The sequence below is a fragment of the Otolemur garnettii genome, unplaced genomic scaffold (assembly GCF_000181295.1).
Source record: "Otolemur garnettii isolate 467f Iridium unplaced genomic scaffold, OtoGar3 scaffold00030, whole genome shotgun sequence".
NCBI lineage: Eukaryota > Metazoa > Chordata > Mammalia > Primates > Galagidae > Otolemur > Otolemur garnettii.
In genome coordinates, this window is record NW_003852425.1 from 5,244,894 (window position 1) to 5,262,522 (window position 17,629).

At 40.4% G+C, this 17,629-nt stretch overlaps 1 pseudogene across 1 annotated transcript; it reads left to right on the forward strand.

Annotated features, from left to right (window-relative positions):
- The first annotated feature begins 17,240 nt into the window (after positions 1–17,240).
- LOC111725030 lies at positions 17,241–17,623 on the forward strand (annotated as a pseudogene). Its single transcript, XR_002773193.1, has one exon. The product of XR_002773193.1 is annotated as a non-histone chromosomal protein HMG-17 pseudogene (transcript).
- Positions 17,624–17,629: the final 6 nt, after the last annotated feature.

The window sequence follows — 17,629 nt, forward strand, 5'->3', positions numbered from 1 at the left end:
CGCCAGAAGAGATAACCAGCTGTGTTAAATTCCCTATAAATGCATGTGTGGGTTTCTGTGAGGCTCACTACCAATTAGGGATTTGAAAACTCACAGAGCGCTTAATTTTGTGAGGCTCGTTTGAATCTTTGAGGAAAGAAGATGTTGGGGTTTTGATGATACTGGCACAGTATCTGCCTTAATGAGTCTCTGTTCTCCTGAAAAGAGAATAAAACTGTGTCCCTAGTGTAAGCGATAAATAATGTGCACAGAAAGTTCTTTACAGTGTTGGCTGCGGCTGTGTCTACAATCTGCTGTTTGTATTCCCAGGACTTTTTTCTTGGTGACAAATATACGTAATACAATGAACAAGCTGCAGTAGAGCCCTGTGCAGCCTACTGAGGGTAAGTCACAGTTCCGCACATATGCACTTAATTTGTCACTTCAGATCAACCACAACAGGCCATCAGCACTAAAACTGTTCAGAGCCATTTGCAAATATTAACATTTTGAATGTACTTAATAAGCAATTACTGGATGTAGCATCTACGCACAGTCTTTAAAATCATGTTTTTTTTTTTTAAGCAAAGCAAAATAACGTGCAAAATGTAGTCTATTGGTCTTGTTTGATGGGCAGTTAAAAGGTTTATGTGAAAAGAGTCATGTTGCAACTCCAAACCATGGTACTAGAACAATGGCAAATCCCTGAGATGTGCGGAACTCTCTAGCAAACTATATAAGCAAATGAGCCTCCCCGTCCAGGATCACACAGAGGTGCTGGAGACCAGAGTCCTTTATCTTATTTTGCTCCTTGTAGTCAGGCTGTAATATCCGGCTGCAACCTGCCTTAGATTCACAGAGCAAGCACCTTACAGATGACTTCATTAAATCTTCACAACCACAACTTGGGTTATAATTATTCTGTTTTATGGATGAGAAAGCTGGGACATAAAGAAAGTCGTTTATGCAAAATTACACAGCTAGTCAGTGGTCAAATCTAGCCCAGCATGACTCCCCAACCTGCCTTTTCACTACATATACCGCATGGTTTTCCTGCTCTAAAGAAACATACTGTTTGATGGGATAACTTTATATATGATATCCTTAATGGAGGAGTATGAACTTTGTATTTACATATTAAAAGACAAGAGATCTGTAGTAAACATGGGCTGCCATGTACAGTTGCACAGATGAGCACTGCCCAACTGTAGGAGGATCTAGCCAATCACAGCCTCTGTGGACAGCACCTCTTCAAGCCAGGCAGTGCATAGCATATACCAGCAAGTGCTGTGGCCCTGAGTAACCTGAAGGATTGATAAAACTTACACAAATGTTTCCTACCATGAGAGACATTATTTCCTAAGTGGTTCCTATATAGTTAGAAAAGTAGACTATAGAGAAAGAAAGGCAAGGCAGAAGAGATTACATAAACCATTGAGAGACCCGCAAATTTATTTTTTTATCTATATCCTTCAAATTTGACAGATTGATTAGCTCATTTTGCTATAAGAAATGTGGTCATTAGAATTGTTACCTATTCTCTCACTTCTCCTCCCTTTGTCTTCTGGGTTTTGTTATTCTTAGTATTATTTTTAAATAGTCAGGATTTATAATATTTACGGTCTATTAGGAATTATAATTCCCAGAGTTGTTTAGGTCCAATCCTAAACATCTGAATAAACCACTAGACCTTATACTGTGGCCTCTCCATGTTTTAATTCACATAGGTAAATTTCTTATTACTGAGTATAATTTTGTGATTTTGGTTTTTTTTTAAGTTTTAATGAATTTCTTTTTATTTCAAAAACATTCAGTGGGTACAAGTGCTTTTTGTTGCATGGATGGATTGCATCATGCTGAAGTCAGAGCTTTCAGCGTGCTGGTTACCAGGATAATATACATTATACCTGACATGTAGATTCTTATCCCTTAACACCTGCCTGCTTTTTAGTTTTCAATGTTCATTGCACCACTTTCTGACCACATGCATCCCTCACTTAGCTCTCACTTAGAAGTGAGAATATGCAGTATTTGTTTTCCCATTCTTTAGATACTTCACTTAGGATAACGGTCTTCAGGTCCATCCAAGTTGCTGCAAAGACATTATTTCATTCCTTTTTGTGACTGAGTAGTACTCCATGGTGTATATTTTATATGCGATATATACAGGGTGGACATAAAGTCTGCAATTTGAAATAGTTTAACATAATAAATTGCACATGAATTTTGTGTCCACCCTGCGTATATAGTCTGACATTAAGTTTCCAACCTCATCCTACAAAAAGTGCTACATATCTCTTTGCTGAACATCACTTGATCACCTTTGAAGTTCTCCTATAGGAGGTTATGCACTGATGCCAGTGCCTAGTCCACCCTTGAAAGCAATTTTGGAATTCTCTTTCTGGAGTGGCCATCAGAACTGTCATTGTATTACCCTTGATGTCCTGAGTATCACCAAGATATCTTCCTTTCATTATTTCCTTTATTTGGGGGTAAAGGAAAAAGTCATTGGGGTTAAGATCAGGTGAGTAGGGAGGGTGTTCTAATCTGCTTCCATTGGTGTTCCAATCAGTTCGTTGTTTCCTAGCTAAAAACTCTCTACAGACAGTGCCAGGTGAGCTGGAGTGTTGTTATGATGTAAGAGCCATGAGTTGGTGAAAAATTTAGGCCGTTTACATCTAACTTTTTCATGCAGCCTTTTCAGCACTTCCAAACAGTAAACTTGGTTAACTGTTTGTCCAGTTGGTACAAATTCATAATGCACAATCCCTCTGTGCTAGTCAAAAAAGATTAGCAACATCATTTTGACTCTTGATTTACACTGACTGGAATTTCTGGTCCTGGACAGTTGGCTGACTTCCATTGTGCACTTTATGCTTTGTTTCAGGCTCACATTGGTACACCCCTGTTTCATCATCAATGGTAACATGGCCTGAAACACATCAGCTTGCCTTGACAAAAGGCCTTGGCAAACTTCAACTCTCCTTTGCTGTTATGCATCAGTGAGCTTCTTCTGGACCATTTTTGCACACACCTTTCTCATGCCAAGGTTTTCAGTTAAGGTTTTCTAACTGTTTCTCTAATGACATTTACTTGGTCTGCTTTTTACAGTCAGCCAATGATTTTGACACATGCTTTGATAAATTTTTGCAGTGTTTTCATCATTGCTGGTCTCTCTGACCTCTCTTCATCAGTGATGCTTTCTCTCCCCTCAGAAAAAGGTTTAATTCATGTGTACACCGCCATTTTCTTCATGGCATTATCTCCATATACTTGGACTAACAATGTCCCTGATTTCACTTTCATTCTTGCTAAGTTTAACAAGAAATGCAATGTTTATTCGTTGCTCTAATTCAAGCTCTGACATTCTTGCAAGGGCATGCAAAAACATGCAACAACAATAACGGATGCCACTCAGCAAGACATCGTCTCATGTCAGCACAAACACAGCTCTGAGACATTGGTATGACAAGGTTGTGAAACATTACCATTATTTGTACAGGGCTGCCAACATAAGTGCACACTGGCAAGTTTGCAAATTTAAATCATAGGACCTCATATACCACATTTTCTTCATCCAGTTGTCGGTAGATAGGCACTTAGATTGATTGCACATGTTTGCAATTGTGAACTGTGCTGTGATAAATATTTGGGTACAGGTGTCTTTTTTGCAAAATTGCTTCTTTTCCTTTGGGTAGATACCTAACAGTGGAATTGCTGGGTCAGATTGTAGGTCTCCTTTTAGTTTCTGAGGAATCTCCATGCTGTTTTCCATAGCAACTAGTACTGTTTTCCATAGTACTAGTTCACATACTCACCAATAGTATATAAGCATCCACCTTTCACATCTGTGCCATTATCAATTGTTTTTTTGCCTTTTTTATGATGGCCATTCTGACAGACATAGGTTTGCATTTCCCTGATAATTACCAGTGTTGAGTATTTGTTAATATATTTATGGACTATTTGTCTATCTTCTTTTGAAAAAGAACTTCATGCCTTTTGCCCACTTTTTAATGAGTTATTTATTTTTTTCTTGCCAATTGGTTGAGTTTTTTGTAGATTCTGTATATTAGTCCTTTGTCAGATATATAGTTTGTAAGTATTTTCACCCATTCTGTTGATTGTCTCTTTACTCTGTTGATTATTTCCTTTGCTGTGCAGAGTTTTTAGTTTGATTAAGTCCATTTACTTTTGTTGCTGTGTTTGCTTTTGGGGTTTTACTCCTAAATTCTTTGCCTAGTTCAATATCTAGAAGTTTTCTTCTAGAATTTTTATGGTTCTAGGTCTTACTTTTAAATCTTTAATCCATCTTGAGTTAATTTTTGTATATTGTGAGAGACTTGGATCTACTTTCATTCTTCTGTTTATGGCTATCCAATTTGCCCAGCACCATTTATTGAATAGGAAATCCTCTCTCCAGTGTATGTTGTTGTCTGCTTTGTTGCAAATCAGTTAGTTATAGTTAAATAGTTTTATTTCTGGGTTCCCTATTCTGTTTTATTGGTCTTTATCTCTATCTCTACTTTTATACCAGTAGCATACTGTTTGGGTTACTATAGCCTTGTAGTAGAATTTGAAGTCATGTGATATGATGCCTCCAGATTTATTCTTTTTGCTTATGATTGCTGTGGCTATTCAAGTTCTCTTTTGGTTCCAAATAAAGTGTAGAATTATTTTTTTCTAGAGCTGTGAAAAATGACATTGGTATTTTGATGAGAATTGAATGAACCATAAATCACTTTGGGCAGTATAGACATTCTAACAATATTGATTCTTCCAATCTAGGAGTATAGGATGGTTTCCATTTGTTTGTGTTATCTACAATTTCTTTCAACAGTGTTTTGTAGTTCTTCTTGTAGAAAGTGTGCTCCTAGGTATTTTATTTTCTATTTGGCTATTATAAATGGTGTTGAGCTCTTGATTTAACTCTCAGCTTGGTTATTATTAGTATGTAGAAATGCTATTGATTTGTATACATTGATTTTGTATCCTGAGGCTTTACTATGATTCTAAAACTCATTTCTAGGGAGCTTTTGGTGAATTTTCAGGGTTTGCTAGATATACAATCATATCATCAGCAAACAGGGATAGTTTGCTCTCCTCTTATCAGATTTGGATGTCAGTTATTTCTTTTGCTTGCCCAGTTGCCCTGGCTAGGACTTTCAATACTATGTTGAATATAAGTGGCAACAGTTGGCATCCTTGTCTTGTTCAAGGTATTAGGGGGAATGCTATCAACTTTTCCCTATTCAGTAAAATGTTGGCTGCCATGAAGTGTTGGCTGTGAGTTTGTCATGGATGCCACTCAGCAAGACATCGTCCCATGTCAGCACAAACACAGCTGTGAGACATAGGTATGACAAGGTTGTGAAACCTTACCATTATTTGGGCAATGATAAAATCAAGGAGGAAATCAAAAGATTTCTCCAATTGAATGACAACGATGATATGACCTTCCAAAATCTCTGGGATATAGCAAAAAGCAGGGCTAAGAGGGATGTTTACTAAGAGAGATTCAGTTTACTAGCATTTTGTTAAGGATTTTTGCATCTATGTTTATGAGGGACATTGGCATGCAGTTTTCTGTTTTTTGTTGTGTTCCTTCCTGGTTTTGGTATCATTGCGATATGGCCTTCATAGAATGAGTTAGAGATGATTCCCTCCTTGATGTTATAAACAATTTCAATCGGATGATATGCCGATATGCCTTCTTCTTTGTAGGTCTGGTAGAATTCAGCTGTGAATCCATCTGGTCCTGGGCTTTTTGGGGGGCATGGGGATCTTTACTATTCTTTCAACTTTGCTACTTGTTAGTCTTTTTGGGATTTTATTTCTTTCTGATTTAAGCTTGGGAAGTTGTGTGTTTCAAAAAATTTATGTATTTCCTTTAGATTTTCTAGTTTCTGTATGTAGAGGTTTTCAAAGTGAAAACTTGGTTTTCACAGATGATCTTTTGTTTTTCTGTGATATCATTTTTAATGTCCTTTTTTTTTCATTTATAATTGAGCTTATCTGAATCCTTTCTCTTCTATTTCTGGTATTTCTATTATCAATTTTGTTTACTTTTTCAAAGAAACAATTTTTGTTTCATTGAATTTCTGTTCCTTTGAATTATATTTTGATTTCCACTTCATTTAGTTCTGCTCTGATCCTTATTATTTCTATTGGCTAGCTTTGGTTTTCTTTCTTCTTATTTTTATAGTTCTTCAAGGTGTGATATCAGGGTGCTATTTATGATCTATTTGGTTTTTGGAGATAGACATTTAAGGCTGAAAACATCCCTCTTAGCCCTGCTTTTTGCTATATCCCAGAGATTTTGGAAGGTCATATCATCGTTGTTATTCAATTGGAGAAATCTTTTGATTTCCTCCTTGATTTTATCATTGCCCAAAAGATTGCTCAGCGGCAGGTTGTTTAATTTCCCTGTATTTGTGTAGTTTTGAGATTTGATTTCTAGTTTTATTCCACTGTGGTCTGAGGAAATACATGGTATGAATTTAACTTATTAATTCTAGTAAAGGAGCACTTATAGTCTTCAGGGAAAGATGGATCCTAAATACAACTTAATTCATTGAAAAATATTTTTAACAGCCAAAATAAAAAGAAAAGAAAAGCTATAGAAAAAGCAGGGACTCAGATACTGTACACCCGTGTTCATGGCAGTATTATTCACAATTACCAAAAAGTAGAAACAATGCAGATGCCCACTGATGGAAGAATAGATAAATGAGATATAATACAGGCATACAACATAATATTATTCAGTCTTAAAAAACGAATTTCTACACGTTATACAGTCAAATTCGTAGAGACAGAACGTAAAATAGTTATTCCCAGCGGCTAGGAAAGGGAAAATGGGAAGTTATTGTTCAAAGAATACAGAGTTCCAGTTTGGGAAGATGAAGTTCAACTAGAGATAGAGGGATGATGGACGGACTGTACTTAGTGCTACTGAATTGTGCACTGATAAATGTTGAAAATGGTAAGTTTTATGTTATATATATTTTTTCCTTTAGTAAAACCAGAACTTTGAAAACACACATTTGTTGATAGCAAGAAAAAATTTCTCCCTTTGTAACTTTCCCTTCTTTATTTTGACTTTTGGAACAACATAAATGCACCTTTTCTCTCTTCTATAGAGTCTCCTTTCCATGAGTGTCCAGCCTGCATACACAACCCTCACACCCCTCCCTTTCACCCCTCTCCTAAGCTGCTGGGAAAAATATAGAATTGAGTGAGAGTTTTACTTCTTAAAAACTCATTAGTATCCTCCTAGTAGCCTTAGGCTACATTTTTTTCTTGACAAAATAAAAATTAAACATTTTAGTACTAACACAATCCACCCATTTTGGATATGGGGCGACATCTGTGGTGCTTGCCCAGGGGTCCCTTCTCTTTTTGTTCTATGCCTGCCTTCCCATCCTGCATCTGCAGATCAGGCAGCAGCTGCTTGAAAGCAGGACGGCATGATTTATATAAAGCAAGCTGTAGAGAATGCCAGGTCTTTCATCTCCTCAAGGCATCAAGGCAGACAGAGGAAAACTTGCCTATCTAGAAACAGCTCGGCATTTCTTGATAGGCTCATGTAACAGTTCATAGGCAAAAAGAAAGTCAACTTTGCCATAGCAACAAATCTATTTCCCCAGTGAGGTAGGCCTTGGCAAGGCCATTAGCTGCCCTCATAGCTCAGCAGACTCTTGGCTGCGAGGCTGTAGACTCAGTGTGAGGTGCCCTGTGCTCCAAGCAACTCCAGATTCAGGCCCAGCAAGCTCTTCAGTGTCATTCAGCTTCCAGGCTGCTTCCATGGGCCCAAGGCCCAATCCTGTCCTAGGGAAGTCACTGAGCACGTGCTGGATCTCCCTACTCCCCATCCTTTGAGGGTGATGCTTAGCTTTGAGGATTTGTGGTGAGGCCCTGCCAGTCTACATTTACCAGCACTCCTTGGAAAAGTGGAGCAGGCAAGGGCAAAAATAATCAAAAGAGAAGAGTCAGTGAGGAGAGGACGAAAGGCTCAGAGGGCCTGGGGCCTTACATGGGAATCAGTTTGTTTGCTTTTTAAGAACCTAGGCACCTTCTACCTGCCACCCTGCAGAATGGGCCCCCGGGGCAGTTATATTAATTAGGATTCTCCAAATAGACAGAACCAATAAGAGGGATAGATAGATAGACATATATTAGGATACTTCAGAGAGGCAGACCCAAGGGGGGTGGAGACAGAAGAGAGGGGATTTATTAGGGGAATTGGCTTACACAATTATGGAGACTGTGAAGTTCTATGAAAGGCCATCTACAAACAGGAGACCTTGGGATGCCAGTAGTGTGACTCGGTCCAAGTTCAAAAGCCAAGAACCACAAAAGCCAATGGTATAATTCTCAGTCTGAGGCTGGTGGTCTGAGAACCTGAGGACCTACTGGTGTGATCTCAGAGTGCGAAGGCTGGAGAGCTGCAGTTCTCATGTCCAAGGGCAGGAGAGGAATGGCTTCTCAGTTCTAAGTGACAGAAAGGAGATTTCCTTCCTAGCATTTATTTTTGTTCTATCTAAGCCCTCAGCTGATTGCTTGGTGCCCACCCACATTGAGGGTTGGTCTCCCCTACCCAGTTCACCAACTAACATGCCAATCTCTTCTGGAAACACCGTCATAGACATGCCCAGAAGTGATGCTTTTTCAGTTGTCTGGGTATTCCTTAATCCAGGCAAGTTGATAGCTAAAATGAACCATGATAACGAAAACACAGCTCTCACTGACTACAGCCTGACTTCTGCCTCCCATCTCCTTCTCTAAAGCTTTGGGCTCCTGGTTTCCAATCTCCCCTAAAGGTCAGTGGGCCCATTAGGTCTTGAGTGAAGAGATAGTTGCTGTCACTAAAGGGACAACCCCAAACTGCTAACCCAAAATGACCAAAATGCTCCAAGACTCAATGGACACTGTGGACACTCTTCTTCAGCTTGCCATACTCAGCTTTGGAGGTGAACTCTGGGCCTGGCTGCTGTTACCTGGGGAGGAAAACGTTAATAGGTTGGCAAAGTCCAGTAGGACTTACAGGTTATGCTGCCACCATTCCACTAGTGACAATCACATAAGAGCTAATTGCTATTTACAAAAAATAGGATTGTGCAGAACACAATGTATGTGAGTATAATTTCACACAACTGTTGCAAACTAGGGGCTATTCTTCTCATTTCATAAATGAAGCCAAATGCTCTAGAGCCCAGGTTATGATCTCTTTCTTTGATTTCTTTCCTGTTCAATGGCTCCTTCTCCCTTTTGGAAATGTACTTAATACATCTAACCTACTGAACATCATAATTTAGCCTAGACTATTCTTAAATGTGCTCAGAATACTTACATTAGCCTGGAGTTGGGCAAAATCACCTAACATGAAGCCTATTTTATAATGAGTGTTAAATATCTATAATTTATTGAATAATGAAAGTAAAAAAATAGAAAAATTGAATGGGTACTCAAAGTATGGCTTCCACTGAATACCTATCAATTTCATACCATCTTAAGTCAAAAAATCTTAAAGCTGAACTTTGGTAAGTTGGAGACCATCTTTGTCTGCATACATGTGTGCATAAACCTATAATAAGGTTTTGACTGCTGTATGTCACACACTCTTGCAGTCAGAGGCACTTACGCCAAGTCTCTGGCAGGGAAACCAGTGACACTAAAACCCAGAGGCTGGGGGCTCTTTGTCATTTCTTTGGTGAGGGTGTCAGTGCTTTGCTCCCCAGGATAGCTTTGGATTAGAGCTTGAAGAGTTTGCTACTGAGTCTAGAGCTAGATCCTCAGGCCTTACAATGATTCAGGAGCGACTCACTGTCCTTGTAGAAAACTTTTCTGCTTCTCTCAGCCAGAACTAGCTTCTATTGCTGCTGGTGGAAAACCCTGGCCAATATGGTAGTTACTATTATAATAAAGTCAGTATTTTTTAACATCTATCCTATCCACTACACTTTAAGGCAGTGATTTTCAACCAGTATGCCGTGAGAGGATCTCAAGTGTGCCACAAATTTTTTTTAAAAATCATTAATTAAATTATCTTTGAAATAAGTTCAAAGCACAGTAAGTATATTCTTTTTTTTTACTCTCTTATTATTATTAACATAATTTAAGTGTGCTACAGAAGTTTAACTATAGGTTTAAGTGTGCTGTGAGGTCAAAAAAAAAAAAAAGGTTGAAAAACACTGCTTTAAGGAAAATTACTCAGATTGGCAAATTACTTACCTATTCCAGGTATCTATTGCTGCATCTAACAAACTACCCCCAGATCTTAGTAGGTTAACCCAATAATTCTGTTATTGTAGTTCTGGGAGTTGATTGGGCTCAGTTGGGCGGTTCCCTCTTGGGATCCTTTATACAATTGCAGTCAGGTGGCAGCTGGCTGTGGAGTCATCTGGGAAGTGACCTGGGCTATCACCCAAGAGGGCCCTTCACCCACAATTCCTCTCCTCCACCCCTGTTCCCAAAGTGTCTCACTTTCCAGCCCCTCATCATGTGCCTTGAGGCTTTTCACAGCATGAAGATATCAGAGTAGTCACACAGGTAGTGGCTGCATTTCAAGAGGTAGGAAATTAGCACTTACGGCTACACGTCCATTGACAGAATGGGACCTCTGTATTATGTTAGTGAAAGCTTTCATAGACTGACCTGGGATCAAGAGGGGTGGAGGTGGGGATGGAGAAGTGGACTTCAGTTCATAAAGCAGGAGCATCCAGGTCATGCTGCTACTGCCAGAGATGTTTTTGCAGCATCTTTGGAAAATATAATCTGCCATACCATGCTTAAGAGAGTAGGTACCTTCCAAAGGATAGAGAAAACATTCAGCAATATGGCTTTTCACAGGGAAAGTTCACACCCCTAGGCACCTATGAAAAAATACGCAAAATCTACAATGAGGTAGCTTTTAAAGGTAGATGTAACTTCTCAGACACTGCCCCTCTCCTTTCACTGAGTCCTATCCAGCCCAGTTTGGGAACCCCTAGGAGTTTTAGAATCTGAAAGTTCCCTCCCAGGTATTGGGCTTTTTCATTATGTAGGAAAATGTACTGAGTGAAGAAATTGATAAGCATTCTCCTAGCCAGCCAAACTTTGGAACTTAATATTTAAAAGTAAAGAAATAAAAAAATACATAAATAAACTGCTAAGCGCCAGGCCTTTTCTGAGTGACATGATACATGGGTGTGGCACATGGGAAGATTTCACAGTAGCTGGTAAAAACTGGGACTATGTCTAAATACAACTTCATTGAACATAATGGGTACCCAAATAATAGTCTGTTTACCTTTCCACTAAGAAGTCCTTTCTATGGCTGTACTTCAGGGATGCAAGAAAGTGTAACTTTATCTCTGAAATCCAATATTTCTGACCCAAAGATCACATATCTTATTTATCATTTTGACATTATTACTTTATGGCCACATGCATTCTCCGTAGTGAGTATCTGACAGAAATACCTCTCTCTCTTAGTTGCACAAAATTAGTCGCAATCTAGCTTTTTAAAAGAAATCTGTTCATCCTGGGGTGCCTCCAACTTGCACCAGGGAATTGCCTTGCTGCTCTAGAGGGTCTATGGTCTCATGTCTTATGTGTGGTTTTGTTTCATGTACCCCACTCAGGCCAGGGTTAATTCTATTTGGTTAATAGAGTGAGACAGAAGTTCTAAATGATGTTTTCCTGGATTTTGGTTTAGTTTTTTGTTTGTTTGTTTTTCTGCTTTGCTTCTGTCAAGGCAAAGTTCCTATGAAACCTACAGGGTTTTAATCTCTAATATAGTTTTCTTCTTCACATAAAGTTTGCATTGGCTTCCCCCCCACTATCTCTGCATCATTATTATCAGCATTACTATTTGTATAAATTAGTTCTTTCTTAGTTCCAAGTGAAAGAACCAAACTCAGCTTAACTTAAAAGAAAAAGCCCATTTCCCAGTTCAAAAAAACAACAGGTTCAGGGGCTGGGCTTGCGTCAGACCTGGCTGGACTTAGTGCTTCAGCCATGAAGTTAGGTCTCAATTTCTCTCTGTCTCTTTGCTACCCACTGTTCGACTTCATTCTTGGTCTCCATTTAGTTCCTCCAGAATCTCCAAGCTCTCCCTTTATGGTGATGAGATTGCTGGGACGGACACCTTTAACCCTGCATCTTCTGAGGTTATAGTTCAGATCAAAAGCGAGCATCTTTTCCAGTAGCTTCTGAAAAAAATCCTGAGATTTTATTCTGATTGGACCAGTTTAGGTAGCCTGCCCATCTCTGAGTCATCTCTGTAGACAGAGGAATATGCAATATAATGAATGGTTTGGGCCTGAGTCACGTGTCCTGCCAGCCAGGGGAAGGAACCCCCAGGGTGAGGGGCGAATCTGCAGTGAAAGTAGCTGTTGCTGGAGAAGGGAGGAGGAACACTGGGGACACAAACAATGATGCTTAATGTCCTTATTATTACCATCAGAAGTGTTTTTAAACTACTATTATATATGATTCCATTTAATCCCTAGTGCCTGGCATATAACAGTTGCATAATGTGTCTGAAGGAATGGGTGTTTTACTGATGATAAACTTTAGCTCAGTCCTTTAAACAGCCAGTCAGGCATGGCTGCAGAGTCAGGTGCATAAAAGAAAGAAAACATTCCTCCCTTGAAGCATGCATAATACATCAGAGTTTAAAGCAGTTCTTCTTCAGACCTTTATCATCGGGTTGCTTTGATTACATAGGCAGCATCTGCACAGTTATAAAGTGAAGTGCATTTTATATTGCTATATAAATGGATGTTTTAAATCTCTCCCTAGGCAAGCGAATCCGACATACTTTACTTTCAGCCAAACTGGCATGCTTCCAAAATTGTACTTTCAGATGTTGCAAAGGCACCTCCTTTCTGGTGCCTCGCTGTCTAAGCAGAAACCCTTTCTAACCCCTGCGGGGAGAGGGGAAGGGATGTCAAGTCAGCTTCAGCAGTGCAGGGGTGGGAGGTATTCTTTCTTTGCCCCTGTCCATGCCAACTGCTTACCTGGTTGACCTTCTGAGCAGGAGAAAACAGCTCATCACTGAGTGGAGGACAGGACACAAAGTTACATGAGTGTTTATTTCTAAATTTTCCCATGGTGGTCTTAGGAATGGCACATAACTAGTACTCTTCTGGATGCACAGACACAAGTTAATTCATCACTAGGACCATTCTAGATGCCTAGAGGAAAGTTAAGTCATCTCTGACAATGAATGCCTTAGGGTATCAGGGAATACTTCTTTATCAGAACTGCAGCGGAAAGAGACTGAGTCAGACCTTTGTGCTTCATCAACTTGTCGATTTGAGTACCTTATTATCTATTAAAGAAAAGAAGGTAAATTATTACTCTGGTCATGGATAAGAATGCAAATCACACACATGAATGTATGTGTATATGACACATAATTTGTACAGTACATATATTCAATATATGTAATATAAATTTAATGTCTAATATCTATTATGTATGTATATGTATGTGTATTTGTGTATACACATTCATGTGTAGAATGTATATACACACACATATATAGTTCGGGAAGAAATGAGCAGAGCAGCCTCCCATGCACGGAGGAGAGGAAACCCCCTCAGTGCTCACGGACTCCCCTTGGAGATGGCAGACATTGCTGACAAGGAGCATCCCGGCATCCACGGGTGAGCAGAGAATGGCACTGTACTCGGCTTTAGACACAAGCCCTGACCCTGTCACTGGACTCTAGGTCTGTACAGTGAAGGGCAGGTGCTTTCCCATGGACGGCATCTGTGGTGGTGGTGGCAGGGTCTCTACATTTCCAGGAGGAGGAGAGCCAGCTGGATCTTGGAGAGAAGTACTTCCCTGCCTCCTTCCCGCTTCTAGCTGGGAAGAGACACCCGCTATTCTACCAGAGGCTACGTGTGAGCATTGGCTTTGTACCTGTTCCTGCTATTTGGCCATGAGGTGCCTGAAAAGATACCTTCAGTGCCTTAGAATGAGAGCTCTGGAGGAGAGTAGAAAGCCACGGAGTCTAAGTTACAGGAGATATCAGAGCTGCCAAGCAGACAGATGGCATTTCCTCTGCACCTGGCCCTGGCCCCAAGCAGCAGAGAATTCAGAGACTGTATAAAAGTCAGATGTACAGGCAGGATAGGGTTAGGAAGATTTTCCTACCTTTCCGTGAAGTTCACATACTAACTCTCCCTCTCTCCTACACATGGGCCCAAGATACATTGGAGAACTTGAATTTATGTAATGCTTTCTGTCTAGTTACCTCAAAACACTTTCTTGAAGAGAATTTTGGCATCAGAGAGATGAGAGGAAAATCAGAGCTTGACCCCACAGCAGCCTCTCCCTGATTTTCTAAGCTCCTGAGAAGTGGTCTGTCAGGTCAGTTCCCCCCGACACACACACCTGTGTCTTCCTCCCTTCTCTGACTGCTTCCCGGAGCAACAGCAAAATCAGCATTCAAAGGACTCATCAGTCAGAGGTTTGGACTCACCGAAGGTAGTTTGCTAATCTATTTTTCAAAGGTGATTTTTCATTACAAAGAAGATGGGAAGTTGGGAATTAAGTGGGAACAAAAACAAACTGGCAAGAATGTGTATTATAGCCACGAAACCAAACAAACAATGAGTCATCTGCTCTCCCCACAGCTTCTCTGTGGCAGCTGCCCACGGACTTTGCCATATGTTTACACTTGTGATGACACACAGGTTTAGAAACGTTACCTGACAGAGAGTAGATTCACTACATTCCTCCCTGTGCCTACGAGCTGGCCTATGGGTTAGACTTGGGGGTGGATTTTATTAATAAAATATTGTCCAAATGGTCCATGGTTAATTATTTAATTCTTCTTTTTCCTTTTTAATTAAAATTAAATTGACCTCTATCACATGGCCATAGCCTAGGAGAAGATAAAATCGACCTTTTATTTGGGTGGTATTGATGCAAGTACCTAGAGCTGAACACAGACTCCATTTTCTGGGCCCAAACAGGCTCATAAACCAGCTCAATGTTCCATCCAAGCTGCCACTCCCAGGAAGAGACAGATTGCCCCAAACAGAATGGCATTCCTGCACATGGGTAGTTTTAAAATTAATTTCTGCCCATAGATCTCTGGTGCCAAACAGTCGTGACATATTTTAGCCATACATTCAATCTCCCCAAAACCCCTGCCTGCAGGGTAGGAAAAGCTGTCTATAATCCCCTAGACAGAAAGCCAAGCAGGCTGCCCACTCGGGAGCCCCTCTGCGGTGCTGGAACCTTCGTGTTCCTTCTCCTTTATGTATCAGCACAATTTATCCTTTCGCTTACCTGTGGTGGTCCATAAATTCAGTCTTTGCATTTCCAAGACCAAGGACTTAGCAGAGCGATTCTAGTAACAGTATTGATGTGAAATATTGATGTGAAATATCATCACAAAATAAACTCAGAGGACAGTTTGAAATTAGGTCGAATAACACCCCCACCACCCAAGTGAATGAGTAATAGTCTCTTACCTTAGGCTTGCATCCTTTTTCTCCAGCCTTAAATTCTCCATAAAAGAAAAAAATGTAGCAATAGAAAAGAAAAAAGGATGGCTTGGCGCCTATAGCTCAACCGGCTAAGGCGCCAGCCACGTACACCTAAGGTGGCGGGTTCGAATCCCCAGCCCGGACCCGCCAAACAACAATGACGGCTGCAACCAGAAAATAGCCGGGTGTTGTGGCGGGCACCTGTGGTCCCAGCTACTTGGAAGGCGGAGGCAGGAGACTCGCTTGAGCCCAGGAGTTGGAGGTTGCTGTGAGCTGTAATGCCACGGCCCTCTACCCAGGGGGACAGCTTGAGGCTCTGTCTCAAAAAAAAAAAAAAAAAAAAAAGAAAGAAAAGAAAAAAGGAAAAGGATTTCAAAAAGGTAGTATGAAAATAGTGTAAAACTTTCCTTGACCAAATTGCTACTGGTGGTGAGTGTATCCGTGGGTGGGAAACACAGCATTTGTTAACTGGATTCATTATTTTAATACGTATCACATGCCCAGTGTGCAGCTGCTACAGGAGCAGGGCAAGCAAAACGATCTGAGAAAGTCATGGGTCATAAACCCAGAGAATGATAGGACCTAGGCAGCTATCACATAGCTATGACTGTGACCAAGTCAAATAGCAGAATCCTTGCTCTCTCTAAAGTTGTCATCAAGACCGGCTGGGGGCTGCCAACTTTCCATCCCTGAATCACAGGGGAGAAGGCCAACAGTTAGGAAGAGAAAGCCTTGGAGAGTGAGTAGGGTTTCAGTTAAAAAGAAAGCACAGGAAAGACCATGGTAACCTGCTAGGATTTCACAAACAGAAGTTTGGAATGTGGGAAGGAAGGAGTCTGTATGAATGGGATATGAGAAGTTAAGATTTTATTTAGTGCTCTGCAACCTGTTCTTTTCCCAGAGTACCATGGTTCAGAAATGGCACTGCCATTCCTCCCATCCTGCTGGCTAAGACCTAGGAAAGAAAACCACCATTCTTAACTCTCCTTTTCTCTCAGACCCCAGGGAAGGTTCAGATTTTGGGGGAACTGAATCATATAGTATACACTGGTGGAGAGGGAGAGGATCTCGGTAGGAAAAAAGCTACAGAACTAGGTATAAAAAAGCACATTAATTTTGGATGGGCTAGTGCAGGTGGCAAGACCTGGAGTTTAAGCTTTACAATCATCTCTACAAACCCTACATCAAAGCCATTATTGGAATTGTTGGTTCTACCCTCAAAAATATGTCCCCAATCCAACCGGATTTATCACCCCGTGATAAATCCATTTATCACTACTTAACTTGACTACTATATAGTCATTTGTTATTGCCTATTTCTCCTACCACAGCATAAACTCCATGAAGCAAGGACTTTTGTTTGTTCTACTCACTTCTGTTTCCTCAAAGTCTAGCATAAGACCTAGCATTGAGACAGTGTAATCCTTGCCTGGAAGAATATGGCATCCTTCAAGTCCTATAATTTTCAAAAACAATGTCCAGCGTTTAATTAAAAAATTAAAAATTCCAGGTGTAACAAGAAACAGGACCAAAAATTAAAAGGATAGAAATAGATCTACAGATAACTTAGTTATTGGGAATTATGAGACACGGACTCTGTATTTTTTTTTTATTATTAAATCATAGCTATGTACATTAATGCAGTCATGGAGTATAGTGTTCTGGTTATATATACAATCTGAAATATTTTCATCATAGCCTTCATGTCATTTTCTTAGTTATTGTGTTAAGACATTCATATTCTACATTTAGAAAGATTCACATGGAGCAGTGTGAAGAAGAGGAGGCGAGAACGACCCCCCGACCGACCAAAGCTCGCGCGTCGCTGCATCCCCGCGTACAGCGCCTACGTCCCGCCGCCTTTGCCACCATGCCCAAGAGAAAGGCTGAAGGGGATGCTAAAGGAGATAAAGCCAAGGCAAAGGACGAACCACAGAGAAGATCCGCAAGGTTGTCTGCTAAACCTGCTCCTCCAAAGCCAGAGCCCAAGCCTAAAAAGGCCCCTGCAAAGAAGGGAGAGAAGGTACCCAAAGGGAAAAAGGGAAAAGCTGACGCTGGCAAGGAGGGGAATAATCCTGCAGAAAATGGAGATGCCTAAACAGACCAGGCACAGAAAGCTGCAGGTGCTGGAGATGCCAAGTGAAGTGTGTGCATTTTTG